Genomic DNA, 27,378 nt, shown 5'->3' with positions numbered 1-27,378 from the left:
AATTCCCGATATCTACTCCGATCTCCAGAGAATAGGTCGGGCGGACTGACCTTGGGCTCTGGAGCCTCACGGTTTGGAGCAGGGTTTGTGGGAACGAGGTCGCGTAGGGTTCGATTCTGCACGCGGATCTCCTGCACAGTTTGAGTGAGGGCCTCCACCTTCTCGGTGAGGGCGAGGACGTGGGGAGTTAGCTCCGCTGAATCCATTTAATTCCTTTTAGAGGTTCACTATTCTGTCACGCCCGGGGGTTGCTCTACAACCAGAGATGGATCACAACTGCGGAGTCTAAGATGATCGAGCGGAGGGTATACGGCATTCAGTCACGAACCCCAGGCGTCACTCTCAGTCACAGGCGGAGAGTTTGGGGTTCTTGCATCATCAGCCGTAAACCCAAGGAAACCAGCAAGTAGCTAAAGGAGTTTTTAAGGCAGCCCAACTTTGTGATGACTGGAGACCTCTCCCACATCCACCAGTATGTCACAGGGTTATAGGTTTAGGTAGTGCCTGAGCTCCAATGAGCTGAGCCCAGGGGTTCCCGTTCTACTTGCGGTTTAAGGTGAGTGTCAAACAGGGACACTGATGCCGGGTAGCTTGAGGGGAATCCTCCAGTAGGTCCTGGTCAGTGGTAGGGCTGTTTGCTCCGGAGTTCCAGGGTGTTTGGGCGTAAGAAACCCAATAGTGAACACCCTTCCTTGTTCCCACTAGGTTTAAATAGGCCGCGGCCGTGACGTCACACGGCCGCGACGCACTTCCGCGTTCCAGCGTGGAACGCATAGCACCTCCGCTAATGGGGAGGAATTCCTCGGCGGTTACGCCCTCTGCTGCGTTCCACCCTGGAACGCAAACGAGATGCGGCACGTAGCGCAGGGACGTTACACAGCCTGAGCTGGGTTTTTTTAATCTCACCTCAGGGGAGAAATTTGGAAATACAAGACCTCGGAGTTGAGCTTTAGGCTAAAGTATGAACTGCTCCATTCCCATACCAAGGAAGAAATTTGAATGCACTTTTGCTTATTTAGCAGCAAGCCAGAAAATAAGATACAGAGAGTCCCAAAGAAGATATTATTAAATTCTTAAGGCAATGCAAAGCAGAGAAGAGTTAGTTGCCTGCTTTTAATAATTTATAGTGTGTGTTTGGTTGGTGGATAAATGATTCTTGATGATATATGGGAGTTAATCCTTCTAGAAATGCTTGCAATGTTTATCAATTGCTTTTGAGCATATCAACAGAATGAATATAGATTCTGTAATGTTGAGTGCACTAAATAAAAAGAGGCTTTTGCTGCAGGGCTGCCCATCAACTTGAGGTGTCAGAATTATTCTTTTGTTATGATAATCTTCTGTTCATTGTTGTTTTGAGAATATTTTTGACAGACAGGGTCTATATTATAGTGCTCTGCTCTCCGAGTGTAAAGACAAAGCTGACAGATTAAACCCCACGGTGCCCACTAAGCAAAGGTATAAAACTTTTATGCATTTCAGAGTAGTGTGCACAGCATGTGTCAGCTGGAAAGAAGAGATTGAATATGACTATCAAACATTTTACATGCAAAGTTCATATATCACTAAAATGTAGAGTACAGTATATTTTCAGTGAGCGCATAGTTTGGGTTTAGCTCAAAGTAATTTTTTATCCAAATATATTTAAAATATATTTTATTGTCTTAGGTTAAAACACCATATAATCTGTTTTCGTGGCTGCTGGCAACTTATTTAGAATAGGTGCATCTATAGGAAAGCTTTCATATTCTTTCACTGCATAACTGTGTTGACATATAAACATCTCACAAATCATTCTCAGTACTGCCGTATGCACTGGATAACCTATAAAAGAAGCTACTTGGAAGTTCTAAGTGGTCTTAGTGTTCGTAGCTTTGGTGGTTTTCCATCCTTGCAGTTGATTTTAACAGAGCAATAGTGTCCATGTCTGGTCAGATGCCTACCTGGGCTTGAGTAAGCATTAAAGAAAACTGGTAAACCCAACATGGCGCTATTTAGATGTGTGCAGGTTGACAGTTTTGCTATAGAGCTACAGATTAAGAGATGAGAGGGATGTTGCTTTCCAGAAGATGGTGTTTTGCTAATTGCTTTCTGTCCTTTTCCATAACACCATCAGAGCTCAGAAAGGCATTGTCAAGTGAAAGTTTTAATGTCTTTGTTGTTTGCTATCTCTTATACAAAGTAGAAAACCACATTTTGGGGGCCAGTGTATCACTGCCTATGTCTTTGTTGGTATCTATCTCTTAAAACAATTAAAAGAACCATCCTTTTTTTTGGGCCAGTGTACAACTGCTAGTGTCTTTGATGGTGGCTAGCTCTACAAATAAAAAGAACCATGTTTTTGGGGGCCAGTGTACACCTGCCAATGTCTTTGTTGGTGGCTTTCACTTACACAAATTAGAAGAACCATCTTTTGGTGGGCTAGTGTACAACTGCTCATTGTTTTGTTGGTGGCTTTCACTCATACAAATGATAAGAACCATCTTTTGGTGGGGCAGTGCACAACTGCTAATGTCTTTGCTGGTGGCTATCTCTTATATAAATGAGAAGAACTATGTTTCGTGGGGCCAATGCTAATGTTTTTTAGTGGCTTTCACTTACACAAATGAGAAGAAACATCTTTTGGCGGGGCAGTGTGCAACTGCTAATGTTATTTTTTGGTGGCTTTCGTATACAAATGAGAAGAACCATTTTTTGGCAGGCAAGTGTACATCTGCAAATTTTTTTTTGGCTGGCTTTCACTTATACAAATGAGAAGAACCATCTTTTGGTAGGCAAGTGTACAACTGCTAATGTTTTTTTTTTTGGTGGCTTTCACTTATACAAATGAGGAGAACCATCTTTTGGCAGGCCAGTTTACATCTGCTAATGTCTTTGTTGCTGGCTATTTCTTATACAGACGATAAGAGCCATCCTTTGGGGGCCAGTGCACACTTTCTTGCTTTCACTGTCCTGATGAACATGCTTCCAGCTTGTTCTGCTTTATAAACTGTGGATTGACTATGCTACTCAGTGATAACTGTGGCCTTGGGAGATTCCAAAGCAGCAAGGATTCACTGATGAAATGCGTTCAACCACTGCTGTCCAGTGCAAATTATATGCATGTTTTTTCTCCTAATATATGGTGTATAAATCTTCCAGCATTCAAGTAAGTGGAAATCTATAAGGACACCATATTATCATCCAACATAGGTTTGGACACAAAGCAGATGGATCAATACCATGCAAATAATTAGAGTTCAGAGGGTATATTTACTTATCCGGTAATAATGACTAAATCAATCTGAGGGGTCCATGCCGTTGGGAATAGAGTGTATGAAACACATACGCACACTTTAATTTACTTTTGACAAACATGTTTTCTATTGCTTGATTCCAATGACTCCAGATTTGTAATTGTCTCTTTTGCTGCTACAACTCAATACTGCTAATGGCTGTATTATGGTTCACTAAGCACTAACTGTAACTAGTCTTTTAGGGTCTTGTAACAAGAGGGGATGCCTTCCTTGTAGCGAATTTTAATATTGCCGACCACTAGGTTTGCCACCTAGATGGTGAAAATGGGATTTGTTGACAATGTTAGCAATGGGAAAGGGTTCATAAGGTTGGTATATTTTGTCTTTAAAGGTGTCCCTAATCATGAATTCGTAATTTTAAGAAGTTAATACATGTTTTAATCTTGGAACAAATGTGAGCAGAGATTTTTTCCAACTTGAGCTTTTTGCCTTAACAAATTTGCATTTTTACTTTGGCAAAGGCAAGGAAATATACAAAAAATAAAACCTAGTTAGCAAATAATAAACTCTGCAACTTAATAGGTTAAATGCTCAGTTTTGTTGTTATTACAGAGTTTTAGGCATGGTGGACACCAGAGTCCTGACTATGGACATTAAACTATTTACACATTATTACCAAGCAGTAAAAAAAAGTGTTAAAACAGACTAACTCAGACCTCGCTATCTTACTTGTTCTCAAAGATACTTAAAGATCACAACAGACTCTGAAGTTTGGTTTTAGTTGATTTCTCAGAAAAAAAAAGGTTTCACTTCCTGTGACAAGAATCAATTTCCTCCACAATGCTTATTGATACAGAGATGAATAGGGACTTGTTTGAAAGAACTTCTACTGCATGTATGTAAATACTTTAGTGTGCATAATCTGGGTACAGGTTCACTTAAAAAAAAAAATAGCCTATTGTTTACTTAAAGTGGCACTAAACTCAGGAATTAAATCTTAAAAATGCATTCCAGTACCTGAACTATTAACAAAAAATCTTATTTGTTTATCACTAGGCTGTAGATCCTTAAACCATCTCTGAGTTGGTACGTACACTGTCCTTCCTTCTGGAGGGGGGCTATTGTTCTGCATGGTCCCTGTATGTGTTGTAAAGTAGCCACCACTCCAAGCTCGCTCCCGTGATGAACTACAATCTCACATTTAGTTAACTAATTTGTATTGAAATTGTAGTCCATCACAGGTGGGAGCTTGGAGCGGTGGCTACATTACAACACACACAGGGACCATGGGGAACAAACGTAGCCACCCTCCAGAAGGAAGGACAGTGTCAGCACCAATTCAGAGATGATTTGAGGATCTACAGCCGATTGATAAACAAATATGATACCTTTTGGTTAATAGATCATGTACTTGAATGCATTTTTAAGATTTAACTCTTGAGTTTGGTATCACTTTAATCAGTATATGGGGAAAATAATTTATGATGATGTCTGAGATTCTGCAAATTACAGTTTCTGAAAGTATGGCTAGTGGACTGTATGGAAGATAAGTGGTTAGCACAGAGTTAGTAAATAAAAGAGACAGAACACAGAAAAGTTATCTAAGAGTGTATAAAACATTTGCAAGTTTCTAAAATAGAATTGATAGGATGTTACTATTTCTAACAGTTATAATACCAAATATCATCAGCAGGTAAGGCAATAGGGTAAATGGGAAAACATATCAACCCAATAGAACAAAGCTGTGTGGTTCTCTCCCCTTTGGAATATGGCCGGTTTATCGGCAGGAGACAAGGTAAATAAAATGATGCCAGGTTATTGCCTTATATTGGTTTTCTTTAACTCATGTGTGTACATGCTTTGTTACCTTGCTCGCAAATAACTCTTATGGCTTGCATGCTAATTAGCTGAATGCTGCCCGGTGATAATATTGCTTGCTTGATGTATAACCTGTAGTGTCCCCTCTAAGTAATACACAAGTTTGCCTCAACAAAGGGCTGCTGCAGTGCAACGTGTAGACCCGCACTGTCATCTGAACTCTGTTTAACCTGAGGATGGGAAAAAAGGCCTCTACTGATTTACTGTGCAGCTTCACTTTCCTTTGTGCTCTAATTTGCCTGCTGGGAAATTGCACGTACTGTTAGGCTGTGCGTTTGTCTTTGAAGTTAATATTAATTAGCGTTCTCATTATCACTTATTAAAACATACATTGGTTCCATAAGAGACAGCCTTGTGGTTAATTAAGTAGTTTTATCTTCTGCTCCATTTTCGCAGGGGCAAATTAAGAATTTAAGTTTGCCATTTAATGCTGCACCGCCTACTAATAGTCAGTCTAAAAGTTATCAGTACAATTTCCCCCATCTTTTCAATAATGATAAAATGCTTATTTATCATATTATGTCCATAACTGCTTGTTCATTAAACAATCCATGCACATGCAATGACTGCCATTTACAGATGGATCAGGAAATTATGATATGTCCTTGTCAACAGCCATGAACTATTAGGAGGAACATGGACTGCAAATGTTAGAATTCTTCTCCCAAACAATGTTGTCCTTCTTTAAGCAGCTTTGGCAGTTTCTGCCTGCGCCCCTCTGTGCTCCTGCTCCCCATAATTGACAAGAACTATGCTCTGTAGGACTCAGAAGAATTGCTGCCCTAGGGACAGTTGGATCATGCCTACACATTCCTCTAATTAGACCATCCTCTAAATTGTGTTGGCTGTATTTAAAATGGTTATATGTTTTGTATACTGATCTATTCAGTTCCTCTAAACATCTTGTCAAATGAGAAGAACTCAAACCCTTTTCTTTATGTTTTGTCCCTTTAGAGGCCTGCTTCTACGTGCTTTAAGAATGTAAGTGGAAATGTAGAACTTTTATTGTTGCTTTGAATTAGTTTCTTGACTATGAGCCAGTGGTTGGCAATTTACAATGTATAGGGGGCCTCAAATACTACCTCTGATATCTTCAAAGGGCCGCAAAAAATATTTATCTTATGTAATTCCACAGATGTCTGTCATGGATTGAAAAGAAGAAATGGTTAGAGACTAAAGTAGTGGATGGAATCTTAAAGGGTTATTAAACCCTCACGTGTTTTTGCATATATTTGCTGTTAGCAAGCAGTAGATATATGCAAAAACATTAAAAAAAACCTTCCATTCAAACATCTGAAGAGTCTCGGGCGGCCGCAAAGGACCCTGGGGAGGGCGCATGCCCACATCAGATATATTCAGCCGGGAGATGAGGAGAGGCACAAGGTAAGTCTATGAAGCAGCATGCACCTGCACAGACACCGTGGGACATCAGAGGAGAGGAGGACAGAGCAGTCAGCGCTGAATCGGAGACCCGCACCAGTGCTGGAGGGACAGCTGAAAAAGACAGTAAAGAAGAAGATGATCGGATTAAGAGACATCATTTAAGGTAAGTCCTTACAGCAGGATTGGGAAGGGGGGAAAAAAAGTTTGACTTTAATGTCACTTTAAGTCATGCTGTAGGCGAGAGTCAGAAACTTGGGACATGGAAAATGAAACAGCTAAATATTACTGTTATTAAAGTGACTCTATTCTGAGATAAATCTTGAAAATGCATTCAAGTACCTTAACTATTAACACAAATTTAGCTTTTTTTGTGTTTCACACATACCATTGTGTGCTTTCAATCAAACCTGTATAGTCTACATACTAATATAAGATTATGGTATATAGTTCATGAAGGTGATGTATACTTGATGGGCATAGGCTCATAGATGTGGAGACTCGAGAATTTGAATATTTGTTTAATGATTTTATAATATGTATTATACCTAATAAAAATGTTTTTTGATATAATTAGGTAGTCATGTTCATGCCTAAAAAAGTTTTCTTTTCATATCATAGTATATTTAGGATGTGGCACAACTGAATCCTCCTACATTGTATAAATAAATATACTGTACATGAGTGTTAATATAAAAGGATTGTTAATATAATTGTCACGATTAGGAATCGTAAACTCTGGTTCTTGTGGAGCAATATATAGTGACTTAGAAATGTGCAGGGATACAGGTCTCTGAAGATGCAGGGAAAGTGTGACTGCACAACAAACGCAGGTGTGCCAGAGATGCAGGATCTAAGGAGCCGTCTGGTCTTCCCCAGAGCCACTGATGTTGTGGATGTTGCGCTGCGGGGCAGCTCCCAGGTTGCACACGGGACAAGACACAGGGTGCATACAGGATACTAGGTGCAGAAAACAGGCACTAGAGGGAAGACGCAGTGAACATGCGTGACACAGGAAGCAGGTAACAGAAGGGAACACCCAAAAGGTGTACCCACAGAAGCAAGAGATACACAGGAACAGCAAAGGGGAATGCACGAGAGAAAGGAGGGAGGTGCACAGGAAGCAGGAGGCAACCACAAACAGAGCAGGAAACAATGCTGTGGAGTGAGCACACAGCCACAGCAAACTACAGAGGTACACAGACAGAAAGCAGAGGGAATGTAAGAGCGCAGCTGGAATGGAACACTGAAACCAACAAGAGCAAACAGAGACACAAAATGCAAGGTATACTCAAACAGCAATGCCAAGAAAACAGAGAGGTCCGGCTACTAGCGTGGAGACACGTTGCTTGAGCACAGGTGCACAAGCCTTTTAACACCTAGGTTCAGAGCGGACTGACAGGATACTGAGCAGCTCGGACAGGAGGCAAAACCCGGCGCCGGATCAATGTACAAGGAACTGTGACAATAATAATATGTTCACCCTTATTCAATCTGCAGTTCACGCATGTATAAGGGGAAAATTCCTCTTCTACGGCCAGTGGTATTTTTCTATATGCCTCCTTTTGATCTGTTTACTCTTTGGTGTTTATTTTTTTAGATCATATATTTTTTTGGCTCATATATTTTATATATTGTCTGCAGTGTTTGTGACTGATTTATCTAGACTATTTTAAAAGGTGAACGGAATGGTATATTGACTATACTATTCGCTGATATATATTTTAATAGACCACTTTCTGTTTTTATAGGCAGGTTACAGATAAGGTTTAAATTGGAAAGGGTATTCCTAGTATGTTTATGACATTGTGACAATAAAAGCATTTGAAATATGTTGTTATCGTTATTTTACATTTGTTCTTTCTCTAGCCAACATATAGCAGAAAACACTGAAGCTCGGCAACAATCTTAAAATGTTGAGAACAAGCAGGCAAATTGCACTCACAAAATACCAGAAAACTACAGGAAGCCTAATATGGAAGCCTGTAGAAAGAGAAATATGTCACCTGCCTTTGCTTCCGAAAGTGCAAGTTGCCTAGCTGGCTAATCCAGTTGCCTCCATACTTTCTGGACATTGGCATGGAGAAAGTACAGTATGTCAATCAGGAGTCCTGACCTTACTGGCTCCATTTCAGTCTCCTGTATCAATAATTTTTCTCTAAAACGAATTATAGTGGGGAATGGAAGGGTTAATCTTTAACCTAATGAACTCTGCGTGTACTGTGCTGGCAGATCTCATTATCAGTTGTAAACTAGATTTGAACAATGCCTAAGGGCCCAGTTCACACCAAGCCTGTGTGTTAATCGATGTGATTAACACACGGGCTTGGTGTTGTAAAGCGTGTTGTAAAGTGTTGTAAAGGGACCTCGGTTTTATACTGACTGGTGTGCTTAAAAAACCCCCAAAATAATATTTGCGTTTAAAAGATCCATTTTTGAGGTTCTTAATGTAATGAAGCCATATTAGAACACAGTTTTGAAAAATAGAGCAAAACTAGAGCAGATAGCCATAGGAAATACACTTCTTAGTTGAATTGGGAGAGAATACGTGGTTGGTTGTTATGGAAGGCCACTTACATTATTCCAGTTCTGTATGATGTGCCTAAAATATATCAACTCCATTTTTGTTCATTCCTGATGAAGTTTATGAGCAAGCATCCCAGTTACTCCATAGGTTTTCAGTGCAATTAGATTCTCAGCAGTACAGAGCCGTTAACACTGTACTTTCTAATATAACTGCAGCAACGTATTAGCATTATGATTCACAGTCTTTTGGAGGAAAATGACAAACTAACTAATTATGATGGAGTGAGGCACTTTTAAAGCATTCTCTATTACTTCTTTGCCCCAATTTATGTAAAAAGGATCATTAATTATTGTGACGTGCCAACAGCAATTATAAAAGTGTCACCATTTAAACCTGCTTCTGTCAATAATTGGAAAGAAAAGATTGGCCAGAGATTGGCAAATCTCTCCTCTAGAATGACAGAAGAGAAGATGTCTGCCTTTTCTTCATTGATTTGCCACAGAGGCAAGACAATCCTCACCCTATGCCAACAGTGGTCATGCAAAGTTCTTTTGGTCCTTCTCTCTTCTCCGTAGTAGACTGGAAGATCAGGCCATGCTCGCAGGCACTAATAAGTGCATCTGACTGCCAGAGGTGTCTATTATAACCCGGTGTTAGGCCAAAAACTGCCAAATGCTTGCAAGTAAAGCTCTAAACCGGAAACATTACATTCATTGGGCTGTTTTTGGACCATCTCAAGGGCACTTCAGTCAGAACTTTTTTTTTTATTATTAAGTAGGGAATAATTAGAATCTTAGTCAGGTATTACTGCTCCCGGGAGATTTATTCTCACATTGTGTCCTGGTGACACCTTGTCCCATGTGGTCATGCAGGCTGTGACTTACACAGAAAGTGAAGGTATTTCCCCATAATAGGGCCACATACAGTAGTAAAAAGTCATTCTGAATTGAGAAAGCTGGTTGGATGACCAGTGAAACGTCTTCAAGAAAAATACAGCAAGTCCAGTTGCCTTGACTTATTTTTTTACAGATATTCCATGACCTGGATGAATGAGAACCTTCACAGACACTATGGACCACATTAGGTCTCTGTAGTCTTGTACTGCATTACCTTTGAAGGACCACTATACTAATTGCCTTTTCATTAAGACACACATAAACCTCCATAGGCTGCAACTCACTGCTTGGTGACTTCCTATCCTATCTCTTTCTCTCTCTTCTCACATCTATTATTTCCCTTCATCTATTCTTCACTGCTTTTCCCCTCTCTTCTTTTCTGCTATATTGCCATACACACCTTTGCTCTACTCAGAGGCATTGACAAGCCCTTCTCTCTCCCGCTCTGCCCCTAATTTTATATAGATCCCATCTGCACTACAAATTGAAAAAGATTTGGGGAGAACCCTACCTGTGGGCTCTTAGACTCACAGCACTCTACACCGCTAGTAGGAGTGCATTGATTGGTATGATCTTCTCACCTGTAGATTTTTCAATTCCTTTTTCACTTCTTTGTATTGTGTGCTCTGAATTTTACATTTTTGTAATTGAAAAATATCTAATAAGTCCTTATTGAATTACAAAAATCTGATAGAGCTTCTAAACCTTTCCCACTTACATTTTTAAAAGAAAAAGGTTCAACTGGAGATGAGCTTTAAAGGACACAGCCACCATAAGAACATAATGGTCCAACCTCTCTACATGTTGCCAGAGCTGCCATTATTTCCTATAGATGCTGCAGGTGCATGTGCAGTGGGTGTTGCTACTGCTGTGGTTACCAGACCATTGCTTGCCCAGATGTCTGCATCTGGGGGTCAGTTTTTTATGACTTAAACCATTATTATAAGAGGGGCCTGAGGGGTTGTTATAAGATGTAGGAGTTTCATGTTCACTTAATCTTGGACATTGCAGGTGCAGCTCACCCACCAAGACTCTTTAAGGCACCAGCTAATTTGTTTCCAGTAGTTCCAATTGGAACAATTAAAGTGACACTAAACTGAGGAGTTAAATCCGAAAAAATGCATTCAAGTCCCTTAACTATTAACAAAAATGTATCTTATTTGTGTATCACTCGGCTGTAGATCCTCAAATCATCTCTGAATTGGTGCCGACACTGTCCTTCCTTCTGGAGGGGGGCTACTTTTGTTCCCAATTGTTCTTTTTCATGTTGTGAGGAAGCCACCACTCCAAACTCGCTCCTGTGATGGACTACAATCTCATGTTTAGTTTACTAATTTGTATTGAGATTGTAGTCCATCATGGTAGTGAGCTTGGGGCGTTGGCTACTTTACAACACACACAGGGACCATGGGGAACAACAGTAGCCACTTTTTTTTGAAGATTTAACTCCTGAGTTTAGTGTCACTTTATTTTTTGTAAATAGGCTGTTACGTTTTCAAGGAAATCTTCCCTAAGCTTAGTGAATGAGCTGAATCTCTGCTGACTTTATTTTATTTTCCATGCACATGATTGGATATTCTTTGCAAAATGAATTTTCACCTCATCTACTAAGCAAAGGGGAAGAATTCCTTGAAAATTGAACAGCTCTTTTGCCTTTAGTAAATCAGCCCTAATGTGTCAGATTTAGGGATCTTAACATGTAAGTTGCTAGTATAATGAATCAATCTGTAATTTGTACATATGTAGTTGGCCTTTCTGTTGCTGTTGTCTTAAATCTCGCAACACTATCAATGTCATGCTTCTTTTTTCTATGTGCACATGTTTTTCTTTCCATCAGTTACCATTGAAGAAGTGTTAACATCCTCAGGTTTTTTAAATATGTGAAACATCACTAACTACTTCTGGAGATCTATGTACTGATTTTGTGGCAGCCATTGACATGACTTCTGTGTGACAAATACAGAATCATAAAGAGCAAACGATAAGGAATAGCTGTAACCAGCAAACAGGATTTTCTGCTTTACAGAAACTTGAATGTGATTTTGTCTTTTACATTTTTCATATGTTTCTTATTGCTATAGGATTGTATAAATGTTTAGCCATTGAGATACTTCACATAAACTGAACATGTCATACACTAAGCAAGAACAGGGTGTTGAAGATTGTACTAAAGTGATGCAAAGATGACTCTTATGCTTTCAGTTTTATCTTTTTATTAAAGAGATTACAAAGATGGTGTATTGAAAAACATGGATCGTAATCGCAACCAGTTAAAGTTTCCCATTTTATTGCATTGCTGTGTGTATCTTTGATGGCTTTGTAAGGACAGCACAGTGTTTGTCGGGAAAATAGTGCGGGCACAAACTCATGTGCATTCGGGTACGCACAGCCCCGTGTACAAGATAATGAGCAAACATGCTGTGACGGGTGGTCATGTACGTAAATGTGTGAATAAACATGAGTGGGAACATGCGCCCAAACATGACTGTACTGTGACTCATGCACATAGAAATTAGCTTCAGTGCGCACATGCTCAAGCGTACATTCAATGCTCATTGGCACCAGTCTGTCTATTTAAACTCACACAGACTCTGAGCCCATTGTTGACTGGTCTTCAGCTTGTTCCTCTATTCCTGTGAGCCAACCTGCTACTCCATTTCCTGAGGGCCCATTCACACTATCCTGTGCATTTAGGGCACGGTTACTTTTTAGTAAGAAACTATGTAAATAAGATTTTCAATGGCTATTATTATTATTATTATTATTATTATTATTGTTATATATTTGTTTTAAGTTTTGCTGATCTAAAAACTTGAAGTGGAACTGAAGCTAAAACATTTCTTTTTTTAGTTTAGGATCAAATCGAGAGGGATTAGAACCACCGTCAGGTTCCCCATCATGGAGATTCATCCTCTCTATTTGTCCTGGTGACCATTATCAATGCAAATTAAATAAAATCCCACATTTTGGGTTATCATCTGAGCAGGAATAGATGGGAAATCTTTCATTGGGGACACTAGTTCTTGTGACCTTGCTGACCACCAGGGATTTCATCCTCTATTGGGGACATTCTTTCTTGTGACCTTGCTGACCACCAGGGATTTCGTCTTCTGTTGGGGACATTCGTTTTTTTTGACCGTGCTGACCACCAGGGATTTCGTCTTCTATTGGGGACATTAGTTCTTGTGACCTTGTTGACCTCCAGGGATTCCCCTCACTTTGGAGGGATTTCCTCCCACTTCCTGTTGTGGCTTCAGGAAGTGAAGGTAACTCTCACCACTGATGGCAAAAAAAGCTGGCAGGGGTTATAAGTATGGATGTCCAGATACCAATACTAGTATCAGTATCAGTGCCGATACTGAGTATCTGGGCAAATACATGTCCAAATGCTTCTGGTATCAGGAAGCTGGGCAGTGAGTCATTACACCAAGCCCGGCTTCCTGATCGGTCGGGAAGCCGGCTCCATGCTTCCTCGTCACCAGGGAGCATGGAGCTGGCTTCCCGGCCAATCAGGAATGTAATGACTCACCGCCCAGCTTCTTAAATTGTTCAGGAAGCTGGCCAATCAGAAAGCCGGGTGGCAAGTCATTACCCGCCCCAGAAAGCCGGCTCCATGAAGCATGGAGGCGGCTTCCCGGCTATTTGGGAAACCAGGCGGCGAGTCATAACATGCCACCCGGCATCCTTATTGGCACTTCCAGTACTCGGTATCGGCGAGTGCCGAAAAAAAATATCTGTACACATACTCGATACTGAAAAACCGGTATTGGTGCATCCCTAGTTATAACCTTCCCTTACTCTATCCAAAACAAAACAAAAATCTGGCTTCAGTTCTACTTTAGACCTTAAAAAGTAACTTGTGCAGTTTATAGTTTGAAATGTGTATAATATATGTATAAATAGTTAGGAACCTTGTGGTTTTACCTGCCTTCTATGCTCTCGATGTTACAATCATGTCTTAAGACACTGACAGCCTCCCTCATAATCTTTTATATAATTTCACCCACATAGATGACGAGAGTAATTATGTTCACAGTTCGCTCACTACACAAAAACGCCTCATAAGGAATCCCTGCCTGAGTATGATTTTGGAAAATGAGCGTGACAGTCTAAGTATTTAACTTTGGGATTTAGTCTCCCTTTGGAAACTGATTCAGATAACCCAGATAACGATCCTTAGCAATATTGTATAATGTGTAAAAAAAAAGGTCAGTAAAACAGTTGTTGTTGCATGAAAATAATGTGAACAAATCACAGCAAATTAGGCTCCATACCAGAACAAAATAATACACTCTCGTCTGAAGGATGATGGTGTGCATTTCCATGATTTCTATCTCCTTTTGTGGGCTTCACAAAAACTTCCATTATATTTCTACTCATTAGTAACTCCCCCATCCAGACAGAACCTCAGTTCTTATCTGCTTTAAAGTGACTGTCATGAGAGACATATGGGGGCTGCCATTGAAGTGTCTTACTTCGTGTCAGAGCACATTGAAAACCAGACAAGCAAAAGGTGCTAGTTAAAATATTTATTAAGAACAGTGTCCACAGGAGCAAGCAAAGATCATAAACCAGAAACAAGCCAGAGTTAGGAGCCGGAGTGGGTAGTCGTCCAAGCCAGGACAGGAACACAGAGATCAGCATCGTCAGGAACAAGCCAGGAGCAGGAGCCAGAGGAGAACATCAGCCAGGATTGGGTCATACACGGAATCAGGATACTCAGAGCAGCAGGAGAGCACTAGCAGGAAGACCACGCAAGGGCAAGGTCAGACCAGACTGAGTGGTATATATATATGGTGAGTGGGGTGACATGATCACTCAGAGACAGGAAACTCTCATCTGGCTCTCTCAGATGATTCTCTCCTGTTTGGCCATAAGAGGGAGCCTGGGAGTAGTGAGCAACGTCCCAGAGTCTGCTCGAGCAAGGAAGGAAACAGGTGAGTAAAACGGCAGCCAAGCCAGTATGCTGCAAACCAGTAAAGTCAGGGTGGAACCCTGACACTTCGGTATGTTTTGGTTCCAGAACAAGCATGCTTTCAATGAGTGTTGGGAAAGTGTCAAAGCTACTTATCTCTATACTTATTCCGGGTCTCTCTGGGACTCAGACAGCATTGAAGGCAAACCTTTGTAATTTCAGCAAGGGAACTAGCACTCTTAAAGTGGACATTAGTGTGTAGCTCTGCATGCTAATATGAAATCATCTTACATTTATTAGTTAAACAAACATATTTTTCTTTTACTTACATTTATTGTTTTTCCATTTCCTGGTCCTCTTGGGCATTAGTGATGTAATCTGTGCCCAAGCATTGCATCATAGGAAGGTTACATCAGCAGAGCATTGTTGGAAAATCTCACCTGTAATCTCACGAGATCTCAGGGAAAGGCATTTTCTTTCCCTGAGATGATGTGCATGGTCACATGTCCTAGTCACATGTGTCAGAGTTCCAGGAAGCAAAGGGAGATATATTAATCTGCAGTAATTAAAATGGCCACTGTTAGAAGAATGGGCAGAGAAAGGGAAAGAATAAAAAGCCAGCAAGTATCTGTTTGTAGATTGTCATCACTAAACATTTATAAAGGTGTGTTCGTTGTCATTTCAAGGATATGGGTAAAGTTCCTCTTTAACCCCTTCATGACTGAGGCCTTTTTTTCATTTTTTGTACCCATGTTATATTCCACATTTTAGGCCTGAAAATTACTTAAAACCCCCCAACATTATATATTTTCTGAATGCCAAGACCCTATAGAATAAAATGGTGGTAGTTGCAAATTTTTATGTTGCGCAATATTAGCGCAACTCCTTATTAAACCCCAATATTTAGTGAAAAATTTAATTAAATGCCCCAAAACACAACAAAATACCCATTTTTTAAATGGAATATAAAAGATGAGGTTACAACGAGTAAAACGATACCCAACATGCCCAGGTTACAAATTGCGTGCATCCGTAAAACGGCGAAAAACCCCAGTACCCCAAAACGTCCATAGAAGACGCTTTAAAAGCCCCCACAGGTCATCAATTTAGAGATACCCCAAAATACTGGCCCTAGAATTATTGCTCTCACTCCGGCGTGCGCGGCGATACCCAACATGTGTAGCGCGTTCGTCGTTTTCATACGTAGGCGCACCCGACGCGTGTTTACGTGGCGACGCGCGTGCTCGCGGGGGCGGGGGACTTTAAATTTTTTTTTTTTTATTATTAGATTTATTTTATTTAAATTTAATTTTAAAAACTGTTTTTTTTTTTTTTTTTACTTTACTTTGACTGCTATCACATGGGGGGGCTTGCAAGCCCCCCCATGTAATAGCAGATGGTGGTGACAGGTCCTCTTTAAGGTGATGCTGGGGGTCCAAAAGACCCTCAGTGTCACCTTTACACTGGAAATAAGCTATTGAAGTGCAGATCGCACTTCAATAGCTTATAGCTGGGCTCCAGGAGCCCAGAACTGACAGCCCAGGGAACGGAAGTGATGCAATCTGCATCGCTCCTAGTCCCATTGAACGGGCACCATGGGCGGACGTTGTGTAAAAAGTATATTAGCTCACTTACAGGCATATTTTGAACTTTTATGCACCATTTCAGGAAGGTGATGGAGAGGCAAATTTAAACAGCGGACCTTACTTTAGGGTGTAAGCTCTGTTTTAAGTAAAAAGTTTGTAAATGCAGTTTAGAGGAACCACAACACAAGTACTCTTGGTATCAAATGCCGCCCAAGAAGCCAGCATCACCAAGCCAATTCCAGTTCAGGTTTGACCAATTATTGACCAACACTTCCACTGCTATAAAGTCCAACAGCAGACAGATAACTACATACATACAGTTGAAATGCAAATGTAAATTTTACTTACTATAAGATTTGTAATACTGCTCAACTAGTCTTGCCAGATAGCATAACCAGGTGCTGGACCTCCCTGTACACTATACTATTGCTGAGCCATAGAGCTTGGTCTAGAACCGCCCCCAGCCTGTGACTAGACAGTGAAAGAGCAAAAACACACTGGTACTTTCTACTCCTTTCATTGAAGTGACACTAAACTCAGGAGTTAAATCTTAAAAATACATTAAAGTACCCTATTAACAAAAATGCATCTTCTTTGGTTATCACTCGACTGTAGATCCACAACCACCTGTAATTGCATTCAATTAAATTTTTATTGAATACATTACTGGGTTAAAGGTATTTTATTGTATATCAATAAAAATACAAAGCGCTAAAGGTACTAGATAATGTGTATAAAAGGTGAAAAATAGGTTTTCAGGCGAGTCGGCCTGGATCCTCTTAATAAGTGTTACATGTGACTAATAAACCAATAAAAACGTGCTGTAATATGGATAAAACATAAAAACCAATCAAATTGTCAGATGAAGTCATATAAAAGTCTTGTAAAACATCAAAAAGTGTTCCCTATGAAGAAAGTTCAGTGAACGGTGAACACAGTATGCAAACAAAGATAGCAGTGTATTTACAGGTGATCCGAACTGCCCCTCTCGGGTGGGTACTCACCAAATAGAAGTTGGTCAAAAAAGCTCTTAGTGAGTGATAGCGTAGTTGGACTTGAGCACAAACATATTCTCTACGGGTCCCGGCAGACAAACACTTGGCTTTCTCCCCTATGGCGCTGGCTGTATCTCAGGGATGAGGAGATCGATCCTTTTAGACGCGGTGTTGGCAAAGTGTTTTGTCGTGGTCCCACAGGGTTTTAGAGACGAACAAAGAAGAGAATAGATTTATTCACTATTTTTCAATTATTTATTTATTTATTTATCTATTCCTTCTTTACTACCTCTCTCCAGAAGCGCAGACTATCTATTTATATTTTATTGTATATACCTGGAGTTTAGCTTAAGGAATTGAGTTGCTGTGTTGGCAGCATGGCCGGAATTCCCACAAGGCCAACCAAGGCCCGGCCTTGGAGTAGCAGGGAGTAGAGGGGCAGCAGGGGTGTGGAATTCCTATCTCCCAATGCCTGGGACATGCAGTTCTGGGCACTGGGCGGGTAGTTGTTTTCTACATTTAGCCCTGCTTTGGGCAAGGAGAGCTAAATGTACAGCGGGGAAGCCTCCGCTTGTTTTGTACAAGTGATCTCGGTGATGGCTCCAAGATCACTTGTATGCAGCCTGCAGGTCTGCCATTCTCCATGGGAGGGGTTGGTGGGTAGGGGGGTGCATTGAGGAACCTGGCCTTGGGGCAGCAGAAAGAGTAAATCCGGCCCTGGTTGGCAGATCACTGTGCATCCTATGCTCCTCCTAAGTTCCAGCCCAGTGAGAGATGCTGGGCCCAATTTATAAAAATGGCTTCCATGTGAACTCTCGGCCTCACTCTGTAAATCTGTAAAATGACAATTGGGGAATATACATGTGCATTAGAGATATATTTGGAATCACCCTTAGTTCCTGTATAATCATTGACACAGGACAAGAGGGACCATTTCCAAATTGCAACAGATTGCAATTTGTAAAAAAAAGTGACCAAAGTTAAACCCTTTTCCTATCTGTTCAGAACTAAAGAAATAGATTTTGGCTAGAGTTCCACTTCAATGTTAGTTGTAGTAAACAGGTTCATAAATGATCTTGTTTTTAATGACACCGGAGTCTTTCTTTAACCATGCCCTCTTTTGGCAGAAGGTTTAGTGGCCGAACTTAGTAATAGAATTCAACTTTTAAGCCCTGATTATTGCTAGCACACGCCACCCATTGTATAATTTTTCTGTTAGACATTCCACACCTCTGCCGACACGTCAACACTAACCTTGACTGACCTTCCAATCCTTATGCTATGCAATTAGCAGACAGTAAGAGTGCTATATTAAATGTTCCAGGTGTCCATCAATAAAATCGCTGTCTGAAATGGAAATGCCTTGACTTATTATTCTAGTGTTTAATTCTTTACACGCCTCTTTTGATGGCTAATGTTCTGCTGTTCCTTCCAACCATTTTCCATCACACAGGCGGCAAAGAAAGGTGTCCATAATTTCAAGACCTATTGTTTCATTAGAAAGGTTTTATAGGAAAGAACTGAAATTAAGAGAAGGCATTATTGCATTTTTTACGGAGAAGAAGATATCCATTTAAAGAAACACCCGAAAAAGAAGATCGTTTGCTGATGATTCTTTCTAATTTCCGTGAATATGTAATGAATGACCATAACGAAAGCAAACCAAAAAAGAACAATGCGGACTATGGGCAACTGATCCAACATTGTAAATCTAAAAATAAAACATTCCTGTCTAGAAAACAGTGCTACATTTTTTTTTAACCACAGCACATTTGCTATAAAACGTAGCGGTTGTACACAATAAACTACATGGTTCCCAGATTCAACCACGCTATTCACCTACACATAAGTCATTCACACTATTTTGTTCTCCTTTACATTCTGTCATTTAGGATATAACAATCCTGGACTTATTTTATCCTCTATCAAATGCAACTGCTACGCATCATCACCAGCTTATTTCACGCTGTATTGGGCAAGACAACGGTCCTCTCGCACACTTCTATTCACTTTATCGCCGTGCTTTTGTTCATCTGGTTTGCAAAACTTTGTGATACATAGTGAGTAATGGCAGCCGCTAGCAATTTCTTGCTACTGCTACTTGCGTGAATGGATGGGATTGTATTCCTTCCTTAATTTTCCCAATTTGTGGTTATCATACTACACTGGCTCTATTTATTCTCCAATTTCTGTTCTTTTTACTACACTGGTTAGCACGTACCATATTGAAACTATTAACACAACTCCAACTCTAAGGTTCTGTTCACATATTTGCAGTGCAGGAGTGCATGTGATGATGCAAACAATCCCACATTGCATGTTGCAATGTTAGGTGTGCTGCGGTGCCATTAGTTTTTAATAGCACCCAAAAGCACCTAGCCATTCCATATGTGTTGTATTCCGCCACATTGCATGGTAACCTATTGGCAAGTCAATCTTAATCTGCCACTGCATCTAACACTACCCTCTCCACAGGGTAGAATGCTGCTGTCCAAGGGTGGCTCCGTTGTTCCTACATAGAATAAAGCTACTCTAAGACAGAAAGCATGTTACTGGTCGGATCACCAACTGAATATAATGGAAAGGAATTAAATGCAGCCATCACACATAAGGACTGGTAAGCTGAAATAAATTACATTTTGGACCAATCCATACCAGCAGTGGTCAAAATTTGAGCATTGCTTTGAGAATTGGGCTGAACATGTCTTTCTATATAGAGAGATTATGCAGGCTTCCATGGCTGTCAAGAATTGCCTTCTAAGTCACTGACTTTGAACAAATATGCAGGTCAGGACTTTCTGCAATCTCTAATAATGCAGAACAGCTACAATGAACCTAATAGCCAGAGACCATGTGATCCTTGCCTAGTTAAAATCACATGATGGACCTCATTGTCCATGATAAGACATGGGTCCTTTTCTTTGCAAATAATGCACTTTGGTTATAATGCTGATGTGTCTAATATTTTATATTGCTAAAGTGTCACTAAACTCAGGAGTTAAATCCTAAAAATGCATTTCAGTACCTTTAACTATTAACCAAAGTGTTGCTTATTTGCGTATCACTCGGCTGTAGATCCTCAAATCATCTCTGAATTGCTACTGTCACTGTTCTTCCTTCTGGAGGGTGGCTACTTTTGTTCCCCATGGTCCCTGTGTATGTTGTCCAAGCTCGCTCCCGGGATGGACTATCATGACTATCTCATGCTTAGTTTACTAACTTGTATTGAAATTTTAGTCCATCATGGGAGTGAGCTTGAAGCAGTGGCTACTTTACAACACACACAGGGACCATGGGGAACAAAAGTAGCCGCCCTCCAGAAGGAAGAACAGTGTCAGCACCAATTCAGAGATGATTTGAGGATCTACAGCCGAGTGATACACAAATAAGATACATTTAAGTTACTTGAATACATTTTTATGAATTAACTCCTGAGTTTAGTTTCTCTTTAAGTAGCCAATAAAGGCAGGCCAGCATCACATCTGAAAAATCAATTAATACATATAACCAACCAGTGCTGTTGGTTATCCATGAGGACCATGAGATTAGCATCACTTGGCTGTATAGTGTTGTAGACGTGGATAATAAAAATGAATAGAATTACATTATCCTGGCAAGCAACACAGTTTTCATATACATATTTGACCAGTTTATTCAGCTCCAGTATAATACTTTACAACCTAATGTTTACCCTTAGCTGATATAAGAAGGCAACAATTTGTTTGCTTACACTCCCCCCCCTATTTATTGCCTGGAAGTTGCAAGGGCTCTGAAGGCAGCAGAGCCACAGGGCAGACACTGGTCATTTGAACAACGTCTTAAGTTCCAGGAACAAAGCAACAAACAACTCAGACCTAGGAGTGCACTTCCCAGCACTGGGTGGTATTTTAACATCAGCCTGGTTTCTAATTCCCTTAAATCCATAATTTCGTCAATAAAATATTTAACCTTACACCTCGGAGGAAAAAAAATGTCTCGACACCTTCAGCAGAGCAAAAGAGCAAGAGGATGCGAAGATGAAATAACGACATGCGATTCAATAATAAAGCCAGCTGGTCTGCAGTTATTGACCTGGGTACGTCTCTGACAAAATATGACTGATATGTGCACTGGGAGCCAAACGCCTTTCCAAGATCCCTTCATGAGCGCTCAACAAGCTGATAATTTCTGTGCCTTTTATTTTTCTTGTTTCCTTTGAATCCAATACTCATCACACATTGTCATTTCTCTGTGCCTGACACTTCTTTCAGATTTTAAGCAATTCTGTGAAGTCCTTTTTTATTTCTAGAAGAATACTTCATCCACTGGTACATCTGCCAGGCCCGGATGCACTGCACTGAGATTCTTATCTTTTTTTTTTTTTAGCCTCGAACATTCTTATTCAAAATCTATACCGATAATAATACAAAGCACTTGGTATGTTCATTGTTAAGAATTCCGTGAAGCATTATAAATAATTTATCCCTTTTGTACAGACAGAGACTTATATTAAAGGTTGGCAAGAAAGAAAGGATTGCGTTATATGAGACAGAGACACAGCTGGACAGAATTTTGCAACCTTAGATGTAACAGCCTATGCAATTGCAATGGAGAGGAACACCATAGGAGGTCTAAAGTATAAAAAAATAAAGGTGACTTCTAATATGACATATCCGAATGTAAAATGATCCCTGTCTCTTCCCTAGCAACCAATCAGCTTCTCCTTTTAGTACTCTAACCTACCCAGACAACAAGAAAGAGAGAATCTGAATGGTTGCGAGGAAGTAGGCAAGTCCAAGGTAGTTTTCTTAATTCAGAACTCCTCATACATTAGGCCCAAAATTAAAAATTTTATCATTGTTGGTGCCCTGGTGGGCTAAATTGTCCAGTGGCTTCTTTTTTTGTCTTGTGTACTTAGAGGCGTGGTCTACCAACCAAAATTCCTGGCTCGCCACTGCAATCCTACAGTCTGTATGCTGCAGTATTAAGAGGGTTATTCACAAAGCTGCCAAAGGCAGCTGAGTGAAAAACCCAGCCGAAGTAAAGTGAGCCGAACGTTGTTCAGCTATTCACTTCTGGTTTGTACGGCTGATTTCATACATCGGCTGCCTTCGATCAGCATGTTCGGCTGAGCTGAAGTGCAGAATGAGTTTGACTCAGCCGATCCAACATCTGGATCACTCGCTCGCTGGGGGGGGCGGGCAAGCGGCAGTAAGTGAGTACCGAGCAGAATAAAAAAGAAGTATAAAGAATGTGAATTTAAAAAAAAGTTGCAAAATGATGTTAAAAATGATAAAAAATAGGCAACTTAGAAAAAATAAAACTATTTTAAAGAAAAGAAAAATAAATAAAAAAAACAATTAGGCGGAGCTTGCAGTGACAGCTAGCTCCACCCAACTGTTTCCTATTGGCCGGCCCCTGCTAGAGTCCTCTAGCAGGTCTCGGCGATTGAATGACAACTGGGTGGAGCCAGCCATGACATCACGGCCGGCTCCGCCCTGTTGTTATTGTTTAATGACAGATCAGCATCCCCAGGTCATTTGGGGATGCTGATCTGTCATTACAACTGGGAGGAGCCAGCCGTGAGATCACGGCTGGCTCCACCCAGCTGTCATTTGCAGGGCGAAGGGCCGGACTTTGGCAGGCCGTTTGCCCCACTTCAGCTGTCACTTCGGCTCAGTAGAGCTGAAGCATATGCCTTCAGCTGCTGTACGGGCTACAGCTGTATCCTTCGGCTCAATAGTGAATAACCCCCTAATTGTTGTTACTAGGGATGCACCGATACCAATACTAGCATCAGCATCGGTGCCGATGCTGAGTATTTGGGCGAGTACTCGTAGCAAGCAGTACGGTAGTAGCTGTCAGAATACAAAAAAAAACAGCAGATAGCACAGGAAGCAATAGCTTCTTTGCCATCAGCCATCATTTCAGGCAGATGGGGGGGTCGGGGGAGTTTCAGAGGGCACCTCCCTGAAATTATTTTTTTCTGGTTGGGATCCCTGCAAGTGACACTAAACTCAGGAGTTAAATCTTAAAATACATTATTTAGGTACCCTATTAACAAAGATGTATCTTATTTGTGTACCATTCAGGTGTAGATCCTCCAATCATCTTCCAATTGGTGCTGACACTGTCCTTCCTTCTGGAGGGGGGCTACTTTTGTTCCCCATGGTCACTGTGTGTGTTGTAAAATAGCCACCGCTCCAAGCTCGGCTGCATGGCATCCTTGATTGCTGGGATGCTGTCGGTCACAAAGTTCCACAACAGTCAACCATGAGGGGTTGAACATGATATGGACACTCTGACCTCAGTAATCAATTTATCACGCTTTATGGATAGTATTAAAACAATAATCACCTAACATGACAGCAGCAGTAAAGAAAAAAGGAAAAGCCAGGAAACAAGCTCCCCAAGTACTTCAATAATAGATGTGCGAACCGTGCTAACTTCCTTAGATCATAATTAACAATTATAAGCTTCCGTGTGTTTGTGTATGTATCCAACAATTTTTATATTGTGTGAAAACTAATGGTGTAAAAAATAAACTAAAGTGTATAAATCGTGACAACAACCGCATAAATCGTGACAACAAATTAAAAGTGTCTATTCGTGACAATTATCTTACCGCAAATGTATCTGCAACTTAGCAAAAATATAATACAAAAGCGTGACAATTCTCTTAAACGAATGCTTTTCAGCCACAAATACTAATAACAGGGTTATTCACAAAAGGGTGAAGACAGGAGAAGTGAACAATCTAGGACTACATAGCTGAACTGGAATCAGTGGTGACACCATTGGAGGGGTGACACCAAAATGACTGACAGAGATTTTGGTGTCACCCCCCTCTGAAAAGTCGAGCACTCGGTCAAGGACCGAGAGCGCGACAGTTGCTTGAGAAAGGAGGGGACCCGGCGGGATAAGGTCTGCCGCCGGGTCCCCTCCTCTCTCTGCCGTCGTCCATCACCAGGATGGCCACCGGCAGGTAACAGCTGTAATGCGTGTGACGTCATCAAGTGCGTGCGCGACGGGGTTTCACCCGGTACCTGCACCGGGTGTCACCCCGCCTTGGGATGCCCCTGACTGGAAAGTGAGCTGAATTGGAGTATTTTTTTCAAATCAGCGATGTTGTCCTAGATTGTTCACTTCTCCTGCCTTCTCCAAACTCTTCACCCTTTTGTGAATAATCCTGTAGGTATCTACTGTGTTTCCCCGAAAATAAGACACTGTCTTATATTTTTTTCGGCTCAAAAAAACACACTAGGTATTATTTTCGGGGTAGGTCTTATTTTTTTTCAATGTACAACAATCCAAAGTTAATGCAAATCCAAATTAAATAATCCAAAATGGCAAAGTTAAGAATAGGGTGATCAGAGCTATTTGATCACCAGAATTGACAAAGCGCGCTTTCACTATCGATTCCTCACAGGCGGAGTGCATTTGGTATCCCTCTGCCTGTGACAGGAGCCGGCGCTATAGAGGAAGCATCAGCTTATGCGGCTCTGCTCCCTCCGGTGCCGCCTCGCTTCCTCTAGCGCTGGCTTTGTTTGCACTGCTGATTTCTCTCTCGCGGCTCTTCAAGTTCCCCCTTATGACACAACTAGGTCTTATTTTCGGGGTAGGTCTTATATTTTAGCAATTCCCAAAAAAAGTACTAGGTCTTATTTTCAGGGTAGGTCTTATTTTCAGGGAAACAGGGTAATAGCGAAGCACAACCTCTGTGATAATAAAATAAAAAAAAAAACTAATGAAAGACATCCAAAGCTGTATGAGTCCTCCTACTACAGTATACAACTATTAACTGCACAACTATCCTGTATATGAAAGAAGAGTTCCTAGTCCACTATGATGTATTGGTATCCACTTTAGTAATCCTCTTCAATGTGTGTAAAATTTTAAACATTTACCAGATTCTTCCGACCGGTCTAATAACGCGTAAAGGGGTTATCAAGCAGTAGATATAGGCAAAAAGTTAAACAAAAAAAACACTTTAACAGTGGTTTTTAAACTTACCTTTTTTTCCGCTGCGCGCTCCCGTCCGAGAAAACGAAACTGCTCCGGCGACCGCAAAGCATCTTGGGGCAGGCGCATGCGCAGTTTGGATTCTCGGCCGGGAAACGAGCAGAGACGCAAGGTAAGTCTATGGACACGTGCACCCGCATGCAGACACCGCTGGATCGGAAGTGCCTGCAAGCAGAGAGGAGTCAGTGCAGGATCGGAGAGCCGCCACACCGCTGGAGGGACAGATGAAAACATCAGGAAAGAAGAGGAAGATCGGATTAAGAGACATCATTTAAGGTAAGTGCTGACATTAACATTGGGGGAGGGGAAAACAATTATCGTTTAATGTCACTTTAATCTGCTTCTTATTAACGACAAGTGTTAATCTCCCCTTCCGATTCCAACCGAGCCGACTTCTGCGACCATGTACTGGTCTGTTAGCACCTCATCAACTTCTCATTGACACCGGGCGATCTTCTCTCCTCCGGGAACTCGAATAGCCAACTCACAGATGAATCAAGCAGTTTTTCATTTCCCCAGAATATAAAAAACAAACATCACACATGGCATAAAATCTTCCAAAATAATTTAATGATGTGTGATCTAAAAACTTACTTGTCATCAGATAAACAATTCTCCAGATAGGAATAAGATATCATCAGAGAGCTCTCTCAGTTCATATAGCGTCAGAGTGCAAGCTCATCCCCGACACTTTTCGACCACAGGACTTTTTCCAAGGGAGGCGTGCACGCTGACTCTACCCGACTTATAAGGAACCCCCGGATGGCTGTAATCACAAATTCTCCCACTAGATGTCAATCCATCATAAACCAGAGAAATTACTTTGGTAAAACAATCTAGCAGCACCCCGACAATACTGCAAAAGTGAGAAAAATATCTTGGCACGCGGGGGCAACTATCACATACATTATCCTAAATATTATCTATTAAACAAGATATAACATTTCAACATTACAACCATATCACACACAGATGAGTGGCACAATTCTAGAGATGATGAAGCCCAGGTGGTGAGAGGCATTGGTGTGGTGTGATGTTCCTGGTGATGTATACGTTGCTTACCCCTCTCATGGATTTACTTTTTTAAACCTGCTTGGGTGATTTCAATACATTTTGGATTGTATCTACTCTGGCTTTGTGCGGCTGATCTTCTGGAGACTGGTTTGAACAATTGTAGAGTGTCTGTGACAGGGACCGTGCCTGGCTTGTGAACTTTGAAAATTAATTTCTCCACAATGATTATAGATACAGAACACATGTTAAAGTACTTTTACTGCTGGTTCAGAATATAGAAACATTTAGGTGTGCATGATCCGGGAACAGGTTCACTTTAAGGACAATCAGATATTTTCTGTGTCACTCATCCTGGGCCTTGAACACTGAACCTTTTGCTGATGTGGCATTCTGATGTATTTGATAGCAAGCCACCTAAAAAACTAATAACATAAAAATGTGTTTTTCATTTTGGATGGACTGGGTCATGGTTAGGACCCATGTTGTGAAGATTTTCCCTCACTTCCTGTGTGCTTATCTTCTTGTGTGGTCATTGGGAAAAGAAAAAAGCAGAATTGTTGCAGTAAGGACACAGAAAACAACAATAAATACTTTTAGTAAAGTGGGGGAATGGTTAGACCAGGGGTGCTCAACTGTGGCCCTCCCGCTGTGGTGGAACTGCAAGTACCATGAGGCATTGCATGACAGTTGCAGGCATGAATCCCAGAGGCAGAGGCATATTGGGATTTGTCGTTAAAGGGCCAGAGTTGCACTCGCCTGGGTTAAGATTTCAGGTCTTTGTAGCTGTAGCTTCACCCAAAATAAAAATAAAAAAACCTTTGACTGGAGTTCCACTTTATATTATAGGCCCCTCTGTGAGTTGCTTGCCTGGAGATTGGGAAATAATTCCTACATCTACTACTTCTCTTGTGTCTGGAAACATAGGAATGTATACATGATTGTAAAAGATG

Source organism: Nanorana parkeri, unplaced genomic scaffold, assembly GCF_000935625.1.
Source record: "Nanorana parkeri isolate BGI_ZX_2015 unplaced genomic scaffold, ASM93562v1 scaffold2, whole genome shotgun sequence".
NCBI lineage: Eukaryota > Metazoa > Chordata > Amphibia > Anura > Dicroglossidae > Nanorana > Nanorana parkeri.
This window is presented reverse-complemented; position numbering follows the sequence as displayed.